The sequence below is a fragment of the Gobius niger genome (assembly GCF_951799975.1).
Source record: "Gobius niger genome assembly, chromosome: 4".
Lineage (NCBI taxonomy): Eukaryota > Metazoa > Chordata > Actinopteri > Gobiiformes > Gobiidae > Gobius > Gobius niger.
Window position 1 is genome coordinate 2,306,083 of NC_136855.1, and position 14,029 is coordinate 2,320,111.

General features: G+C 44.2%; 1 protein-coding gene across 1 annotated transcript in view; it reads left to right on the top strand.

Annotated features, from left to right (window-relative positions):
* The window catches only part of LOC306962382 (NACHT, LRR and PYD domains-containing protein 3-like), a gene marked incomplete at its 3' end in the record, with an annotated part of 111,973 nt that overhangs the window by 33,536 nt on the left and 64,408 nt on the right, over positions 1–14,029 (top strand). The window lies entirely within an intron of this gene.

Here is a 14,029-nt window from a genome sequence, read left to right on the forward strand (position 1 = left end):
AACCAGAAATACATTGAAATTAACGACTTAACTCATCACTTCTTCAAATCTACTTTGATATTCTGATTTAGACATTTTGACATGATCCTGTTACTCTGGGGGACTGAAGTGGTTGGTGGAGGAAGGAAGACTCTTCTCTTCAGGGTCCAATGAACGGCCGCCATTTTGTTTGTTTGTGTGTAATAACTTTAAACACGTTTATTCAAACTGGAAAATTCAGATTCAGAGTTGAGTCCGGTTTTAGTGAAATGAGAATCCGTGTACCTTTCGATCATTAGTTATTCCGTTTCAAAATAAAATCAGAAAAACTAATTATGTGGTTGTTTTATTGTATTTCCATTTTCTTAATTAAATTGAAAGGGCAAAAAATTCTAAATAAAATATTGACCCATTTCTTTGCTCTGCAGTGGAAACAAACACTGCTAAAACAGCTTCCGTTATTTTGTTCACTACTGCTTCGGTTTGATTTGCTACTGGAAATGATGAGTAACTTTTTCTCTGCCTCTCTCTGCCTCGCGCAAGAGGGAAACAAAAACAAACTTAAGCAAAAGAGGTCGAGCTTCAACGCGATCTCCTCTGTAACCGTTGTTTATTATGTCATTAGGACTTTTATTTCTCAAACTCGTTGCTGCTCACTTTGAGCTCCTCGTGGAGCTGCAGCAGCAGCAGCCGAGGTGACCGGGGAGGAGGAGGAGGCAGTGGGCGGTGATGTCGCTTCGGAGGCGGCCGAGAGCGGAGCTGAGCGAACAGGTGGAAGATGTGAGTGTCGGGGCTCCCGTATCCGCCTCACTCAAGGACTCCACACGCCTTTTTCTCTCCCATGGCCCGGGAGAGCTGGTGCCGGGAGCGTTCGGGAGCTCTCTCTCTGTTTCCCGTCGTGCATTCCCAAACTGTCCCTCTGCCTCTCCTCTCTCCGTCCACCCCACTTCAGCAGTGACTTTTGTTTTGCAAAGTAATCATGCACAACTAAAGTGACGAAGAGGAATAAAAAAATATATAATAACGCGCATACCCGTCGCTATGGGCGGGCCATAGGGGGCCGTGCCCGTCCCCCAAAATGCTTGTGCCCCCCCAGACACAGATGCAGGGCTGCCAACTCTCACGGTTTCACCGTGAGACACACGCATTTGAGTGCCTTCACACGCTCTCACGCCACACTCCTCATATCACACGCTCAACCAAAAAATCATCCCTGACTTTTTGCAGTGAGCGGCTGCAGACGCTTTATTGTGTCTGTGTGCCTGTGCACGGCTCCTCTGGCGTGTGTTTGTGTGTCTGTCGGCGGCTCTAGTGATGTGACATGAACGGGTTCGCGGAGAACAGCTCATTTTTTGTACAGTGCACAGTGTACAGTACAATGCACGACGCGCGGGACGTGAGCGCGGCCTGCGGAGAAAGGGTTGTAGAGCGCGGCTCCGGGGAAACAGCGAGAGGGCGCCCGAACTACTCCCAGCGCCAGCTCTCCCGGGCCGTGGTTTCGTTCCACTCCTGGCCGCCTCCGAAGCGACATCACCGCGCCTACTGCCTCCTCCGCCCCGGTCACCTCCGCCGCTGCTGCTGCCCCACGAGGAGCTTAAAGTGAGCAGCATAAGGCAACGAGTTTGAGAAATAAAAGTCCTAATGAAATAATAAACAACGGTCACAGCGGAGATCACGTTGAACCTAGACCTCTTTTAATTAAGTTTCTTTTTCCCCTCTTGCGCGAGGGAGAGAGAGGCAGAGGAAAACTAGTTATTACATTGAATAATCATATTCAAAGTTTAATCATCAAACATGCTCTAACATACTGCAAAATAGAGGGATCAAATGTTCATATTTTCTAAAGCTTGTGCTACTTGATTTTTGTTGGTAATAATTGGAATGACTGATGCAGAGAAACAGAGACATTGTGTCATTGTCCCTTTTGGCAGGGCTGTAACGATGAAGGGGCCTCTGGGCATTTTGCTGAGAGGCCCCAATTTGAAAGGGGCCCAGAAATATAATTCTTTAACACCAGTAAATAGACCAGCTAAAAATATTATTTATGATCTAAAATGCACCAGATTGCAGGAAATCATATCTGAATTATAAATGATGGTCACCCATCAGAACCAATCAAACCCCCTCTGATCCATTATGCAGCTCCTGACGTGCTCAGTCATGTAAAACGTAGACTTGTTTTTGGGTTAGAACTTAATACAATTACGAGACACTATCGCCATGAAAGAGGCCCCCCAGCTCGGGACCGACCAAAGTCTCACTCCAAAGTTTGGTGAAAAGTTGGCAGCCCTGCAGATGTGTTGTAGTCTACGTGATACGCAGGTATACGCCGTATTACCACGAGAAGCCACTACAAATTGGGCAAAGATCGGCCACGTATCACTGTTACTTTTGCGCTTTCTGCCCGAGTAGAGACCAGCCCAAACTCCACAACAAGTAACTATTTCCTCCCCTGACACCGAGAGAGGGCAGTTCATCCCTCTCTCTCTTTCTCTGGCACGGTTCCCTCTAAGCTGCGCTCGTGCGTAATTGCGCACGGCTCCCGTGTTGTCTGGGCACAAAATAAAATATAGCTGATATGATAGAGGAGTATTAACGATCATCCTCCGCTCTGAGAGTCCACGATGTCGCCTCTTTATGCTCATTTCCCCGTCCCGGCTCGTGAGAGGCAAAGGCAGTGACAGGAGCTCGTGTGTGTTTTACTACAAAGCGCTGAAGTTGAACCGAAAAGACCCCGCGTTCGAAGTGTGCGTTTTACACTCAGACGCTGGAGCTTTAGTGAAGGCTGAGAGAGACTGAAAAGTGGACGCGGCCACAGCACTGACCGAGCCATATTCATGGTCCAAAAACTGTGGGGTGGAGGTGTGGGGGTACAGGTGCTCGTTCTACAGCCCCAGTCCGGTCGTTTTCCACACTCAGAAACGTGTTTCGTTGCATCTGTGCAGTATTCTGCACAGACGCAAGGCCCAGCTCATTCAGCTGCTTTTGAAAAGGACCTCACTCTCATGAATTCAAGTTTGAGTAGAAGGATGTGTTGATGAGGAGGTTCAACTCGGAAAAACGCCACCTGCAACTGTACTGACGTTTCCGCCACGAGGACTCATGTTGCAGCTGTAGTTGGTCTGGTCATATTTGCTGTTGATTATGTTTAATGTAATGATCAGTGTGAGCCAGGGCTACGTGAATACCATGTGAAAAATATGTATTTAATAGTAAATGTGCCCCCCGTGGATTTCATTTGCCCCCCTTAAGACTGACGTCTGGCGACGGGACTGATAACGCGTGTGTCCTCTCCTCCCGGCGCCTGCAGCTGCATTTCCCCGTGTTGGCGCTGCTTTCCGCCGGCTTCAGTGTCGCTGCCACAGGGCCAGGACCGCACGACTCGCAAAAAATACCAAACATGTTTGAAAACCTTGCGACCGTGCGATTTTCACTCGTACGTTCGTCGTGAGCAGCTCTTCGTGGCTCGTAGCCCCCTGTCCACTGCACGACAGAGACGCACAGTGTCGCTCATGCGTTGCTCCATTTTTAAAAAGTAGGCTATGTGCATAAAACTTTCCAAACAAGTGTAGGAGCGGCCCTGAGCTGAGGTCTCTCCTCACTTCCAGTGTCGAAAACAATAATAAAACGAAATAATAGTAACGTCATAATTTTGGGGGGAATTTAAAACAGATTTAAAACATTTAAAACTGGAGCCAAAACAAACACATTGACATTGATGTATACAATATTTCTTTTTCTAATTCAAGTTTAGAAAGGGAAAAAAACAAAAAACAAATGGAAATGTTGTTTTTCTGATTTGATTTTGCAACGGAATAACTAATGATCGAAAGGTACACGGATTAATGAGGAGTGTTATTTTGGAAAACGTTTTGGAAATTCTGACAATTTCTGTAAATAAAAACAACTGAATCATATTTTCTGGTTTGTGTCTAAACTTGCATTGTTCTGTTTGAATTCTTATTTCAAACTGGTCCCTGACAGATTTAGTCACACGCAGGGTCAGTTGTAACACACAGAGTCAGTTGTAACACTCACAGGGTCAGTTGTAACAAACACAGGGTCAGTTGTAACACACACAGGGTCAGTTGTAACACACACAGGGTCAGTTGTAACACAGGGTTAGTTGTAGCACACACACAGGGTCAGTTGTAACACACACAGGGTCAGTTGTAACAAACACAGGGTCAGTTGTAACAAACACAGGGTCAATTGTAACACACACAGGGTCAGCTGCAACACACACACACACAGGGTCAGTTGTAACACACATTGTCTGTTGTAACACACACAGGGTCAGTTGTAACACACACAGGGTCAGTTGTAACACACACAGGGTCAGTTGTAACACACACAGGGTCAGTTGTAACACACACAGGGTCAGTTGTAACACACATTGTCAGTTGTAACACACACAGGGTCAGTTGTAACACACACAGGGTCAATTGTAACACACATTGTCAGTTGTAACACACACAGGGTCAGTTGTAACACACACAGGGTCAGCTGTAACACACACAGGGTCAGCTGCAACACACACAGGGTCAGTTGTAGCACACACAGGGTCAGCTGCAACACACACACAGGGTCAGTTGTAACACACACAGGGTCAATTGTAACACACACAGGGTCAGTTGTAACAAACACAGGGTCAGTTGTAACACACACAGGGTCAGCTGCAACACACACAGGGTCAGTTGTAACACACGCAGGGTCAGTTGTAACACACACAGGGTCAGCTGTAACACACACAGGGTCAGTTGTAACACACACAGGGTCAATTGTAACACAGGGTCAGTTGTAACACACATTGTCAGTTGTAGCACACACATTGTCAGCTGTAACACACACAGGGTCAGCTGTAACACACACAGGGTCAGTTGTAACACACGCAGGGTCAGTTGTAACACACACAGGGTCAGCTGTAACACACACAGGGTCAGCTGTAGCACACACAGGGACAGTTGTAACACACACAGGGTCAGTTGTAACACACACAGGGTCAGTTGTAACACACACAGGGTCAGCTGTAACACACACAGGGTCAGTTGTAACACACACAGGGTCAATTGTAACACAGGGTCAGTTGTAACACACATTGTCAGTTGTAACACACACAGGGACAGTTGTAACACACACAGGGTCAGCTGCAACACACACAGGGACAGTTGTAACACACACAGGGTCAGCTGCAACACACAGGGTCAGTTGTAACACACATTGTAAGTTGTAACACACACAGGGACAGTTGTAACACACACAGGGTCAGCTGCAACACACACACAGGGACAGTTGTAACACACACAGGGTCAGCTGCAACACACAGGGTCAGCTGCAACACACAGGGTCAGTTGTAACACACACAGGGTCAGCTGTAACACACACAGGGTCAATTGTAACACACATTGTCAGTTGTAACACATACAGGGTCAGTTGTAGCACACATTGTCAGCTGTAACACACACAGGGTCAGCTGTAACACACACAGGGTCAGCTGTAACACACACAGGGTCAGCTGTAACACACACAGGGTCAATTGTAACACATATTGTCAGCTCTAACACACACAGGGTCAGTTGTAACACACAGGGTCAGTTGTAACACACACAGGGTCAATTGTAATACACACATTGTCAGTTGTAACACACACAGGGTCAGTTGTAACACACATTGTCAGTTGTAACACACACAGGGACAGTTGTAACATATACAGGGTCAGTTGTAACACACACAGGGTCAATTGTAACACATATTGTCAGCTGTAACACACAGGGTCAGTTGTAACACACATTGTCAGTTGTAACACACACATGGACAGTTGTAACATACACAGGGTCAGTTGTAACACACACAGGGTCAGCTGTAACACACACAGGGTCAGTTGTAACACACACAGGGTCAGTTGTAACACACATTGTCAGTTGTAACACACACAGGGTCAGTTGTAACACACATTGTCAGTTGTAACACACACAGGGTCAGTTGTAACACACATTGTCAGTTGTCACAAACACAGGGTCAATTGTAACACACACAGGGACAGTTGTAACACACACAGGGTCAGTTGTAACACACACACAGGGTCAATTGTAACACACACAGGGACAGTTGTAACACACACAGGGTCAATTGTAGCACACACATTGTCAGTTGTAACACACACAGGGTCAGTTGTAACACACATTGTCAGTTGTAACAAACACAGGGTCAGTTGTAACACACACAGGGTCAGTTGTAACACACACAGGGTCAGCTGCAACACACACACACAGGGTCAGTTGTAACACACATTGTCAGTTGTAACACACACAGGGTCAGTTGTAACACACACAGGGTCAGTTGTAACACACACAGGGTCAGTTGTAACACAGGGTCAGTTGTAACACACATTGTCAGTTGTAACACACACAGGGTCAGTTGTAACACACATTGTCAGTTGTAACACACACAGGGTCAGTTGTAACACACATTGTCAGTTGTCACAAACACAGGGTCAATTGTAACACACACAGGGACAGTTGTAACACACACAGGGTCAGTTGTAACACACACACACAGGGTCAATTGTAACACACACAGGGACAGTTGTAACACACACAGGGTCAATTGTAACACACACATTGTCAGTTGTAACACACACAGGGTCAGTTGTAACACACATTGTCAGTTGTAACAAACACAGGGTCAGTTGTAACACACACAGGGTCAGTTGTAACACACACAGGGTCAGCTGCAACACACACACACAGGGTCAGTTGTAACACACATTGTCAGTTGTAACACACACAGGGTCAGTTGTAACACACACAGGGTCAGTTGTAACACACACAGGGTCAGCTGCAACACACACACACACAGGGTCAGTTGTAACACACATTGTCTGTTGTAACACACACAGGGTCAGTTGTAACACACACAGGTTCAGTTGTAACACACACAGGGTCAGTTGTAACACACACAGGGTCAGTTGTAACACACATTGTCAGTTGTAACACACACAGGGTCAGTTGTAACACACACAGGGTCAATTGTAACACACATTGTCAGTTGTAACACACACAGGGTCAGTTGTAACACACACAGGGTCAGCTGTAACACACACAGGGTCAGCTGCAACACACACAGGGTCAGTTGTAGCACACACAGGGTCAGCTGCAACACACACACAGGGTCAGTTGTAACACACACAGGGTCAATTGTAACACACACAGGGTCAGTTGTAACAAACACAGGGTCAGTTGTAACACACACAGGGTCAGCTGCAACACACACAGGGTCAGTTGTAACACACGCAGGGTCAGTTGTAACACACACAGGGTCAGCTGTAACACACACAGGGTCAGTTGTAACACACACAGGGTCAATTGTAACACAGGGTCAGTTGTAACACACATTGTCAGTTGTAGCACACACATTGTCAGCTGTAACACACACAGGGTCAGCTGTAACACACACAGGGTCAGTTGTAACACACGCAGGGTCAGTTGTAACACACACAGGGTCAGCTGTAACACACACAGGGTCAGCTGTAGCACACACAGGGACAGTTGTAACACACACAGGGTCAGTTGTAACACACACAGGGTCAGTTGTAACACACACAGGGTCAGCTGTAACACACACAGGGTCAGTTGTAACACACACAGGGTCAATTGTAACACAGGGTCAGTTGTAACACACATTGTCAGTTGTAACACACACAGGGACAGTTGTAACACACACAGGGTCAGCTGCAACACACACAGGGACAGTTGTAACACACACAGGGTCAGCTGCAACACACAGGGTCAGTTGTAACACACATTGTAAGTTGTAACACACACAGGGACAGTTGTAACACACACAGGGTCAGCTGCAACACACACACAGGGACAGTTGTAACACACACAGGGTCAGCTGCAACACACAGGGTCAGCTGCAACACACAGGGTCAGTTGTAACACACACAGGGTCAGCTGTAACACACACAGGGTCAATTGTAACACACATTGTCAGTTGTAACACATACAGGGTCAGTTGTAGCACACATTGTCAGCTGTAACACACACAGGGTCAGCTGTAACACACACAGGGTCAGCTGTAACACACACAGGGTCAGCTGTAACACACACAGGGTCAATTGTAACACATATTGTCAGCTCTAACACACACAGGGTCAGTTGTAACACACAGGGTCAGTTGTAACACACATTGTCAGTTGTAACACACACAGGGACAGTTGTAACATATACAGGGTCAGTTGTAACACACACAGGGTCAATTGTAACACATATTGTCAGCTGTAACACACAGGGTCAGTTGTAACACACATTGTCAGTTGTAACACACACATGGACAGTTGTAACATACACAGGGTCAGTTGTAACACACACAGGGTCAGCTGTAACACACACAGGGTCAATTGTAACACAGGGTCAGTTGTAACACACATTGTCAGTTGTAACACACACAGGGTCAGTTGTAACACACATTGTCAGTTGTAACACACACAGGGTCAGTTGTAACACACATTGTCAGTTGTCACAAACACAGGGTCAATTGTAACACACACAGGGACAGTTGTAACACACACAGGGTCAGTTGTAACACACACACAGGGTCAATTGTAACACACACAGGGACAGTTGTAACACACACAGGGTCAATTGTAACACACACAGGGTCAGTTGTAACACACACACAGGGTCAGTTGTAACACACACAGGGTCAGTTGTAACACACACACAGGGTCAATTGTAACACACACAGGGTTAGTTGTAACACACACAGGGTCAGTTGTAACACACACAGGGTCAGCTGTAACAGCATCTGCAAAATCAGCATAAACAGAGACGCCTTAGAATAGTCTCAAAACTGTTGTAACACATACATTCATAACATGATGTGTCTCTGTCTGTTTTGTGTCTTGATGTGAACAAAGGGCAGATTTAAGAAGGGATGTGTACATTGGTGAATGAATGAGAGAGTGAATGGGTGAGTGGTTCCTTCATGTAAAGTGCTTTCGGGAAAACACTATATAAGTTGAGACCATTTACCATCGATCATTCTTTTCTGCACTCTCGGTTCTCCACGACTAACATTAGGCATTGGATGTGTTTTAAAATGGTTAGTAAAGTAATGTGTTTACCGATCCCGCCCCTGTTTATTTTGTTTAAGTAATTGTATTAGCACTAGCATGAAAATAGAAACAAGAAAATGCACCACACTTTGAGGAGCTGTGTTTTAATATAGTCTACGTGTTTTTGCAGACTGAAGTGTTCTGTGTGTGCTCAGGGAGAGAGGGGCTACACACTGATAGGATCATGTTACATTTATCTGGTCACTGGTGGTTGAAGTGGTGCTGTTATAAATGATCACGTGTTTTTTTTCACTGAGTCATGTCTGTATATTAGAGTCTGGCTGTTTAGCTGAGGAACAGCTCCCTCTGGCGGTGGTCTCTAGAGGAGCAGCTGGTTCATGTCCGGTTTGCGGGCGGCGGTGTTGTCACAGTTCGGGAGGATCTGAAGAGCAGAAAAGCAGAATAACGCGCTCGGATCCAGAGGTGAGGCCTGAAACTCTTTACACTCCGTTTGTGAACATGCTTCACCACTTCTGGCTCCATTTGGCTCCATTTTCAATCAAGTGTTGACGGGTTTAGTCCTGGTTTGTTTTAGAACTGCGTGGCAATGAAAGAAAAACTGTCATGTTTTCTACACTGAATAGGCCCTAATGCAGCGCTGGTGATAATCCATCGCCTAAAAGATGGCCATGATTAATAGTTAAATGTCTTAGATTTTAGCCGCAGTGAAGATTATGACGAAGCAAACCCAGATAGCAAAAGGACATTGTTTCAACATTGAAATAGTGTTATGATCTGTGATTGAATAGATCAAGAAAAATGACGTTGATTTTTTCTGACATGGAATCAATGTCATGCAAATAACATTAATTAGGAGTTGAATAGATGTCGAAATCTAATTGCCCCAATAGTGCAAATAACACCAGATAAAATGATGCAAATAGATTTTTCTAAAAGGTGATCTCTGCAGTGTGTGTGGTAGTAGCTTCCTCCTGAAAAGGGCGAGCTCCTAAAACAGTATCGAAAGTGGGAGTAGTTTTGGTATTTGTGGGACATGGAGGGACAGACCTGAGAAAGTGACAGAATAAACAAACACACTTTAACATGTGGTCAGGTCAGCAGGAGACTATAGATGGACAGACTGACATCAGATCAACACATATACGACCACATCATTCAAGCCATTTTTTTCTACTGCCTTTTATACAAATGTTTCTTTTCTACCAATGAAAAAGTGTGTCATTGTCTAAATAGGAGGGACGGGTCAGAGGTCACTGACTTCTGTTTAATTGAATGATATTTGTCCAAATCTAATGAGAATGTTTATTTCTTGTTTTTGTCCTAATTTGGTTCTGCAAAGTCACTCCTGATCCAGGATGAGTCAAAGTAAGCAGCAGCGGCCTCCAGGGGGCAGCACTGATCCACCGTGAGTGTTTTTATATAAAGAACTTTTCACTTTGTTTCTGTTTGATGATGTTTTTAAACCTGTTCTCCAGGTCTGTGTCCATGAAGAGCAACCGGTCAAAAGATGAACCTTTATACTTCAGGAATCGACTAAGAACAGGCTCACAGTAAGACTCACTCTTATACATGTCAAACATATTATCCGAGTAACTTACTCACCTCCTAATACAGATATTGAGTAACTTACTCACCTCCTAATGCAGATATTGAGTAACTTACTCACCTCCTAATACAGATATTGAGTAACTTACTCACCTCCTAATACAGATATTGAGTAACTTACTCACCTCCTAATGCAGATATTGAGTAACTTACTCACCTCCTAATACAGATATTGAGTAACTTACTCATCTCCTAATACAGATATTGAGTAACTTACTCACCTCCTAATACAGATATTGAGTAACTTACTCACCTCCTAATACAGATATTGAGTAACTTACTCATCTCCTGATACAGATATTGAGTAACTTACTCACCTCCTAATACAGATATTGAGTAACTTACTCATCTCCTAATACAGATATTGAGTAACTTACTCACCTCCTAATACAGATATTGAGTAACTTACTCATCTCCTAATACAGATATTGACTCCTAATACAGATATTGAGTAACTTACTCATCTCCTAATACAGATATTGAGTAACTTACTCATCTCCTAATACAGATATTGAGTAACTTACTCACCTCCTAATACAGATATTGAGTAACTTACTCATCTCCTAATACAGATATTGAGTAACTTACTCACCTCCTAATACAGATATTGAGTAACTTACTCACCTCCTAATACAGATATTGAGTAACTTACTCATCTCCTAATACAGATATTGATTCCAAATGCAGTTTTTGCCTCTTCTTCATGCTTTATCTTTATGCTCTTTATTGGTTATGTTCTAGAACCAATGCATTTTGGAAACAAGTTTCTGCTTACTTATCACAACAATGATCCACCACAATCATTTTTGAACCAAAAAATATTATTTATTTCAACCACACAAACCAAAAAAAAAGTCAAAACCAATTTTAGTACTTTAAATCGAAATAAAGAACTACATGGACTCAATAAAAGACCTAGCCAACAACAAAGCAACACATAAGAAGAACTAAGGTGTTAATAATGGCTTGTGTTCACGATCTAGAATGTTGTGGTGTCGGGTGGAGGGCAGGAGCTAATGCGGCTCTAAGGGAGAGTTGCAGTTTTTGTCAGAAACCTCCAAGGTGAAGATTGCCAAATGTTTTTCCTCGTTAGTGTTCGGAAGTGACTGGATTCACGGACCGGCCATATTGTTTCTATTACTGAAAATCCTTTCTACTGGTCGTCTGTGCAAGCTCTCAGTCGTACAGGAGTTGTCCATCTTCAATGAAGGGACTTGAGTCATCTTCTGTATCTGTAGTAGAAGTCTCGTTGGTTCGAACGAGGAAGAAAGAGAATCCTTCCATGAACCGTAATGGTGGGCTCAGATTTCATCTGTCTCCACTTTATGCTAATCTCATTCACAGCCAGCCGACAGGGGGCGCTGTCAGGCAGGTTAGCAGTGATCAGCTGAGAATAGGGCAGGTCAGATCGATGCTCTAAGGGGGGGGGCAGACATTTGTTTGGACCTGTTTCCTCTGGACAATCATACACAGAGTTCCTGTTTGGTTCTGTGTGAAGCTGTGACTGTGCTGCTGTTTTCCAGGTCAGGAGGCAGTGGTCTGTCTTTGAAAAGTGACCACTCAAAATATGAACCTCCAGACTTTGAGGAGCCAGGACCAGACTCAGGGTAAGACCTTCAGTTTCTCTGTATTTAGAGACAAATGTATTAGTATGAACTGATCTCACCTGAAACACAGCAACAAAGAACATTACATAAATCAATAAGTTCTATCTAATGCTGAAATACAGTGGGAGGAAAAAAGTCAGTACACTGTTTGGAATTTCTCACATTTCTGCCCAAATTGTTCATAAAATGTGGTTTGATCTTCATTAAAATCATAAAAATGAGTAAACAGTGTCTGTTTAAACTAATATCATATATTTACATGTTTTCACATTTTTATTGGCCATGACATATAAACATTCACAGGACAGGGAGGAATAAGTGAGTACACCCCCTGGCTAACTAGACACATTTATGCAGACATTTAGAGTCAGGTTTGAGCCAACCTTGAGGTGTGGCTTAAAGCCGCCCTCATCACTGAAAAACACACACTAGTTCACTCTTGTTGAGAAGCTTTGTCTGATGTGCACCATGCCTCGCTCAAAAGAGCGTCTGAAGACCTCCCATAGAGAATTATTGATTTGTATGAAGGTGGAAAAGGTTTCAGAACCATCTCTAAAAGTCATAAATGTTCATAAATTCACAGTTAGAAAAATCATCTATAAATGGAGAAAGTTCAGCACTGTTGTTTCACTTCCAAGGACTGGCCGTGCACTCACTTTTCCTCCTCCTGTATGAAACAAAAGTCCTGTTTATGAACAAATGTAAGAGAAAAAAGTACAAACGTGCAGGATGTTTACAAGAACAACAGTAGAGAAGTAAGATTGGTTTAGAAAGGCGATGAAAAGCTTAAAGCTACAGTCAGCGATGCCTTTTTGGATGTTTTGTCAGTAGGTGTCAGTAGTGAGCCCTGCTCGGCCCCTCAGCGACAGCAGAACAACAGGCAGGTTTTAGCAGTGATCAGCTGAGAACAGGGCAGGTCAGATCCATGCTCTGGGGGAGCAGGTCGCTCAAAGGTGTTTACCCACAGGCCAAGCTCAACTCCTCCTTGTGGTCTTTATCTGGGCTGCGGGCTGAGCTGAAACTTCACTGACGAAGCCTTTTGGATAAGAGGCGAAACGTTCAACACTTCAATGAAGGTTATTGAGTCATCGTCTGTACTCTGTCGTAGAAGACTTTCTACTGGGCATTTTCAGATTCATGTTTTTGGGTGTTGTCTCCACTTCTGGACGCCTTTCAGAGAAACTACTTGGACATTGGTCTGTATGTGCTGACGGACAGGACACTGGACTGTGGGACACTTTCTGACTCGTGTGGGTCATCCCTGTGATGATTGAGACTCAAAAAGGACAGAAAATCTGCAGTGCACCAGTCGATTTGATTTACAAGATCTACAGAATGTTGTGATGTCGCGTGAACGCAACCTATTGTTGTCTTTACAGATTGTTTTTTACAGACCTTTTTTCTTTCTACGGGAAAACTTTCATTTAACAAAGATATGGACAGAGGGAACGAGAGAGCGCAGACACTTCTGAAACTGGAGAGAGAGAGAGACCGAAGATGAGGAGGGAAACTTTCTTTGTTCAGCTGATCATGTGTGGGGAAAGTTTACAGCCGCATGAAAAAAGGCACATCAAATACTAAAGAAGTCAAATCAATGTTTAGTCTCTCTAAAGACTTTCATGTGTTTTGGCCCCTGACCAACACTATGCTCACAGTTTTGGCCCCGCTCCAAATGAGTTTGAGACCCCTGCTCTTGTAGTTTAAATGTCACACATGAACCTCACAATAAATAATGATACATGTGTGTTTCACCAGTAGA